The following is an 8,034-nucleotide window of genomic DNA, read 5'->3' as shown; positions in this document are numbered from 1 at the left end:
CCAATAGAACTTCTTACCACCATCTAGAGTATGCTGACCTAAAATGGGTGAGACCCAAAGTTTTACATATTATTGTGAGTGCAGTATGACCACAAGTCTTGATGGGACAAGACTTTCGTTATTAGTGGATGAAGTTTAATTTGGTGACGCATACGGATCGACGGTTCCGCATACGGTTCCAATATATTTTTTTGTGGTTTTATAATCATAATCATAAAATAAAATAATTGAAATTCAAAAGTTTTCTAAAAAATTTAAGTTCAATTGAGTCATTATGTATATTATAGCACTTCGAGTTGTAAATTTTGCATATGATAATAGCTTTATGTCTTCAGTCTAATATCGACTGATAATTTTAACTAAATCACGTAAATGTGTAGTATTTGCTACATCAGGGTGTTTTGATGTTATGGGAGCTCAAAATATTATTTTATAGTCAGTATTTCACAGTATTTACACAAAGGCGGCCCTAGTACCTAGTAATTTTCGCTTTTGGAATCGAATATCAATTTTCATATATTAAAACAATTTGTAGAAATTATGCAGAATATGTTTATTGCCGAAAGTTATTAAGTTTAATATTGTTAATACGAAGTTTTCTATGTTATGGATCCACAAAATTTTTAACAAGATGGAAACTCTTCTTAGTCTGTTGCTTAGCCGCACATCGAAAAATAATCAGGTCCTTCGACACGTTTGGTATCATAATCGTTAGCATCACCTGGTTATAAAATATTATTTTTTTTTTTAATTATTGGAAAATGAAAATATATAGCATTGTATTTACCACTATGTGTTATTGCTATCTACTATCTATGTTGTTAAATTATATGCAAATGGGTACTACAAAATATGATTCAGTTCAAGTCTAAAAAGTAAATCGATTAGAAGAAGATGAATTTTCAACCGAATTGAGAAAACATAGTGTATGATATGTACTTATACTTATGTTTATATAAGTGCATATGCAATTTATAGTTAAAAGAATTAAAAAATTTAAAAATTTTTCATATGAAATAATGAAAAAATCCAAATCTTACTTTCCAGACCCAGTTCTATAATGACCAAAGAAAATATATGATATTGAGGAATTTACATTACTTCCGATAACGAATGTTGTTTTTAAATTACTGATTAATTCTAGCAGCCTCACGTTCATTCCTCATCACTGAGTAGTTCCAGTAACCCCTAAAAAAACATGTATTAAAATTATGAAGCTATTTCAGGAAGATTTAATTAGAATCTTAGTCAAAAGAAAAACTTCAAGAGCACTTAATAAAATAATTATTCGACTAGGTAATGAAAATATTTCAGATTCGAATAAATGAAGTTATGTATTTGGTATTTGTCCAAACAACAAATACATAATTTGTCGTTTAGTTCATAAAAGGTGATTTAAAAACACAAGAAATTAATTAATTAATTACATGTAATTAAAATATTTGAAACTATTGTAATTTTTTATATAGTGTCTTACCTGGGTCCTGCAAGTTATAAAGAAATCTTTTTAACGATTTGCTCCTTAAAACTGGTATATATCAAAGAGAACTCATAATACAACTTGACTAGAACCATAGTAGAGTTACCAAATCATCCAATTTATATAGATGTATGTTGAGTATTAGATCCATTTAGTCTATCTAAATTAAAATTAGACTGTTCTGTTTGTATTTCTACAGAAAGTCTCTCATTTTCTAAGGCGCTTTCACCTAAGTACTGTGACAACATTTCTTCAGCTATATCTGCTGTTAAAGAATTGGGTTGACTTTGACGAGATGAATTTCTATGAAGTCTTCTTGCAGGTGTATTATTTTGCTGAGATCCAACCCAGTGGTACAGAAAATATTCTACTCTTACCAAAAGCGTTGTGAAAACAAAACAACAGAACATAAGTAGAGCGTTAAAATTTGTGGGATCCATTTCAGATTTTGAATTTTGTTCCTGCAAACTTCCAAAAAATTTATATTTTTAGAAATTTATGTATTATAATTGTATGTTATTTTGACGTGAAATCTTTGAATAGTTTTTCAAATAAAAAATAACAAAAAATGAATACTTAATCAAAATTTTTAACTGCTTTTATTAAAACACAGTAAAACAAAAAAGCAGTAGTGAATAATTTGCAGTTGTAATATTATTACTTTAGTTTAAGATTTAAATTTGAAAATTTTTATAGAGGTTTGAACTTAGCACAAATTTATTTAAAAGGAACAAACCGTTTTATATAAGAAGTGTCTTTTCAGCAAAACGTATTGCATTGCGATTTTTACACAATGGTATTCAGACAGACACTTTTTAAAACCTATTAATTGTATAAAACTATGTAGCAATTTCAGTTGCCTTTTTAAAAATGAATTAAACCATAAAATGGCTACTTTCAACCATTACTTCATTTTGGAAACAACTTGAATGCAAATTAACCAGTATTTAAACTTGGAGGAAATCCTGCAAAACCGAATTAATACCGAGAAAGCGAAAAGGAAGTCCTTAAATCTTTTACATTTATTTTTAAACTGACAAACTTTCTGGGTTTCGCTTTCCACAAATTTTCTGTCCATGATACAAAGTTAGCTAATTTATGGGAGCAGAGAGTGGAAGGACAACGTTTTGTGGTCATGTATAGTATAAAGATTAAGGACATCCTTTTTAATAAATAAAAGTTAAGAATAACTTGAGGAACTGAAGAATTATAATGTGCCGTTTTACCTATTTAACTATTTCAGTTATGTACATAAAAGGTGTTTATAAGGAGATAAATTTTTAAGCTAGCAACATCATCGCTAGTAGATGGTGAATTTATTCGTCCATTTATTATGTGGCCGTAGTGAACAATCGGTGGTTTATGAAGAAATCCTAAAAATCGTAGGTTGTACACTGGAAGGAGGTAAGTTACTCTCTCTAAGCACAAAATTTTCTATACTAGTAGCCATTCCACAATTTCCTCTACTAGATTATACTGCCGAGGGAGATGATATTATTTAAGTTCTAGACGAAAAAAAATTATCAAGTAATGGATTGGACACAGCTTGCTTATATGAGAAAAAGAGGGACAAATTAAATAATTTCTTGAAGAAAATTTAGATATACTGATGTTAAATACGAAAAAAGGCAAAGTTATAGTTGAGATGCATCGAAATGAATGCAAAAATATTATCAGTTTTACTAAAATTACTAAAATTTATAGGTATAAGGACGAATAACACAAAATGTATGTACCAATGACCCAGAGGACCTTTCGAAAACTTCTAGAAATCAGAGTGATTTTAATTACATATTCTGTTTTATATATAAAATAACCTAAACAAACAATTATATAAATAGTTTATAATTTAATTTGTACTTATTTAAAAAAAAAAAAATTTTCCGCTAAACTGCTAGGAAGAAACTAACGTTTCTCTTAATATATAACTATTAATATTAAAAAATATTTTAATATTTTCCCATAAATGTTTTATAATCTGATTTAATCATGTGAATTCCTCAGTACTGAAAAATATTTTACGTACTTTATTATATACTATAATTTATATAATTATGTTGGCCTTATATATTAAGGTTGTCATTTTTGTAAATTAAAGAATTTCATGAACGTTTTCTATAAATACTGAAAACTTTTATGGAAGTTAATTTGAATTATTTAAGGAATTTATATTGAAGGTAATTTTATTAAGTCAGAAACTTGAGATAAAATATTCAATGAAATCGTGCATATTTCAAAAAGTTGCCACATACTTTTGTATTAATTGAGGGTTTAATTTTGCAATCTCTTTGTGATTCCGCATGAAGAATTATGCTTACAAAATGCTCATTTATCAAGAATTTATATCCGTAAAATTTTAACAAGACTTTGACAACTTCACATAAGAGAAATAATATAATTAAATATATGATATAACTAAAAATATAATATGCATTTTAATTTCGTTGGAAAATGGTACATAATAAAATGGTGTTTTATTAATATTATTTCTATTAACAGAGCCTACAGCTCTATTAACAGAGCATTTTTATTAAACAAATTACATCCGCGTCATCTCTATATTTAAATTACCCATTTGAAATTTTTAATATTCCTTCCGATGACTCTAACAATAGCGATGAAGAAGAAGTAAATATGTTTATTATATGTTTATTATATGTTTATCATTTTTTTATAACTTTAAAAAATTGATAAGAACTTTCATTTTGTTCCAAATACGTGTATTAAATATTGATGTACAAAAAATTTCTTAAAATGATTTAATAAAAATAAAACAGAAACATTACCTTTGGCAACATTTGTCTGCAGCCGAGTTAACACAAACAAAATAAATTGACAAATCCTTTTTACACATGCATAAATTCCACATGTTACTCTTCACGCACGGATTGTCTCGATTTATTGCCTTTGGAAAATCAATTTATACTTCAACATATTATCAGTTTTTTTTCACACGCCTCTTCACAGAATATTTACATAAATATTTTCGGTAGTTTGAATAACGCTGACGGAATGTAATAATAATATTTTCTATACTTTTGATATTTTTACCTATATTTTGCAAGGATTTATTCTATTTAACTGCTTGAGATAGGTTTAGGTTCAGGGTTATTGTTACCGATTTAATGTGAACCTACTATGGATCCATTGTATTATTTTAGAGGTTTGGTTTTACGATATCCCTTCTTTCAGATACTTGGTTTTTAAAGGTGTTTCTTTTATGCGTGGATTTCTGATTAAAGAGCTACCTGTATAATTTTACCTAATTTTTTTTTACTAGAAACAGTTTTAAATTGTTCTTCAATGAAAGGATTTACCACGAATTGTGGTCCTGCTCACTGCTAAGGCTGGGCTCCCGCATAGTATAAGAGAGCTTAGTTATTCTTCTTATTGGCGAAGATAGTTAGTTTAAACTCCAAGTCTCTATGCATGTTTGTCCATTTATCAATGACCTATTTGCAGGAATTAGTGTTGTCGATTTCTCTTTTACTCAAGTTAATAAGTTTTTTAGTTCTTGATGGAACTATACTTCAATAGTGCAAAGTTCCAAATTATTTTGATTTGTGAGTTAAAAACTTTCATAACTTCAGTTCACTTGGTATTAAAAATGGAAGTGTAGGGCAAGAGTAGTTCTGTTATTAAGGGCAACTTATTGTTGGTTATGTTTTAGAAAACAACCTAAGACGGTTTAGGGTCATAAGTGAGGATGAATGCGATTAATTTTGAATTCTTGAAACTATTTTAATCTATCAGTGAAAATAGATATACAGGGTTGGACTGAATATTTTAGTGTTATTGCTGTGCGTAACTCCCTTTATTTTGAACTTGCGGTGAAGTTGAATATATAGATACTGTAATTAATTTCAATTTCTAAATAGTTTTTAAAATGGAAATTAGAAGAAGAAATTAGAGCGATTTTTTAGTTCCTAAAAATCATTTAAAATTTTATTTAATTAAAATTTCACAAAAAGAATAGCTTTTATTCCAGAACAAAAGATAAATACATGATATTCTGATAATGTCGTGCTTACTAAACAAAAACTTTTTATAGGAAAGTATTTCGAAGAAACGTTTGGGCTATTCTTAACTTCTTAATCAGAATCTGAATCGCAAACTGGAGAGTAAATACTGGGGTTTTAAATTTTTTCAAAGACAAATTACATTAGTTAAAAAACTAAGTCCAACTTTAAAAAACTGTTCATCGGTCCTGTCATAAAAATAAATTTATTTAATGTTTAAATTAAATGAATATAGGTAACAGGTAACTGCTATATAGTCAGACAAAAGTTCAATTAATTAAGATAATTAAAACTTGTTGTTGTTGTTCTTCACTACTCTTCGAAACCTCTATACTTATTAATTGAGTTTTTTAGCTGACGGTGTAGTTAATTTATTTATTACCAAATAATTGTTATTAGTGATTTTAAGAAATAAATGTTGGTTTATCAGTCTGTAATTTTTTGACCAGAAAATCCAAGCTTTGTACTTTGAATCTGTCCAATTTGAAACAAATGACTAGCGCAATGACATATCAAGTTTTCTGTTACTCCTTTCGATTTTTCCAGCCTATATGCTCGACCAAAAATGCACGTAATAAAAAATTGAAATATTGTTGTTGTAAATCCCTAGTTTTCAAACACACTTCTATTAGTATAATATAAAATACTATTGAATACAATTACCCACGATTGGGTAATAAAATTAATCTCAATTTATGTAATTTTCCTTATGATTTGTTGAAATGATTTGCATAAATAAACTGAATTGATTTAAATAAAATTGATTAAATATAATTTATAAATTTTCTACAATTTTATTATCTCCATAACTCAGTTTTGCTATGCACTTTAAACTCACATTAGTTATAAATTTATCGATAGACAATCGAACTCGAGATAAGCTAATATCATGTACATATCCCTTTTGCCACATTTCTGTGATGTTGTCATTGTGGTTTACATATTCAGTGCGACATCAGCACTTCGTTTACATTTCAAAGCAGATTTCATGGAATTAAATTGATATTCGATAAAGCGAAAACACATGTGAGAAATGGCAAAGGTGTCCTTAGAAAAATCCTAAAGAGAGTTTACTTTTTTACAAGGAATAAGTTTTAGGCATATTAACTTATATTAACTCAGCCACAGTAAAGATATTTATTTTTATGCCCGGGTAAGAGTTTAATAACACAGAAGTATTAGCATAAAATGATTATACAGAAAATACCAAGATTTGCATTTACAAATTTTTAAAACATTTATGTTATTTGGAAAAATGGCCAAAAACTAGAATATTAGAATTTTTTGGTATATAATTTACATATTATATTGATATAGTGTAAAAATACTGATGAGTTCAAGTGGAAATATAAGTTTTGTTGGTGTTTGCTTCAACATCAAACAAAAGGCACTTTTACTTCAGTAAAAGGTACTTCTCACCTTACGTGTATAATGTTCTGTTAAGATTAAGGATATATATTTATTCATTAAAAAATACATAAAGTAAAATAATAGCATTGTGATGTAAGTTTTACTAATGAATAGCAACTTTTTTTAAGCAATTTATGCGATAATTTGGTTAATATACGTGATTAAAATTAATAATATTATTTTATATTAGTATGAAAAAAATTCTTTTAATATTTATTGCTCTTATTGTAATTTTTATATTACCTTCAAATTTATTGATACTTAATCAAATTCGGTGTAAACATATGACACGTACTACCCTTTGTCACATTTTTGTGATATTGTTGTTGTGGTTTACGTGCTCAGTGCAACCCAGGAATCCAAGCATTACATTCACATACCAATATTGAATTTAAGGATTTAAATTGATTTTCAACAATAGAAAAACACATATGAGGAAAATGCTAAAGGTATCCTTAGAAAAACACAAAAAATGTTTTCACTTTTACAAGATATACGTTTTAGGCACATAAAGTTATGTTAACCTTACTATTGTAATGATATTTACTGCATAGCATAGTTTGCTTGTGGCTTATCTAGAGTATCTGTCGAAATTTGCATTAAAATTTTTTGAACATTTGGGTTATTTTGAAATAGAATGTATACAATGAAATATTTTGTTATTAATATTTGGAAAAAGTATTGATGTAGGAAAATAAATATACAAAATATCTCTTTTATAAAGTTGCTGTGTTTATTTAGTACTAAGTTATGCTGCAAATGAAGTAACTAACATAGGATAAAGGATATATTATTTTTACAATATGGATATTGTTTGCATTTCATCTGATTAAAATTCTCAAATGATAAATATTCAGTCGTTAGTAGAGAATGGTTAACCTTCCTATTTTATAAGTATACAATTGTGTTGTTATATACAACATAGTATACGACATAGTATATTTAGTATACATTGAACATATAGTCATATGTAGCACCTCAATGCAACACATATCATATGACTACCTTGTAGGTGCAACTTAGATAGAATGTATTCTGATGGAATAAACTGCAAGTTGGCAGTTTTCGTAGGAACGCTTCGTTCACTGAGTTCTGCTGAATAAAGATATTCTTATCATCATATTT

At 27.5% G+C, this 8,034-nt stretch overlaps 1 long non-coding RNA gene across 1 annotated transcript; it reads right to left on the bottom strand.

Annotated features, from left to right (window-relative positions):
* Positions 1–544: 544 nt before the first annotated feature.
* Positions 545–1,982, bottom strand: LOC119667841. Its single transcript, XR_005251425.1, has 4 exons — positions 1,478–1,982; positions 1,041–1,188; positions 788–868; positions 545–721 (listed from the first exon to the last, which is right to left on the bottom strand). It is a non-coding gene; the product is annotated as an uncharacterized LOC119667841 (long non-coding RNA).
* Positions 1,983–8,034: the final 6,052 nt, after the last annotated feature.

This window comes from Teleopsis dalmanni, chromosome 1 (genome assembly GCF_002237135.1).
Source record: "Teleopsis dalmanni isolate 2A chromosome 1, ASM223713v2, whole genome shotgun sequence".
NCBI lineage: Eukaryota > Metazoa > Arthropoda > Insecta > Diptera > Diopsidae > Teleopsis > Teleopsis dalmanni.
The sequence above is the reverse complement of the archived record's forward strand: the minus strand, read 5'-3'. Positions and strand labels throughout refer to the sequence as shown.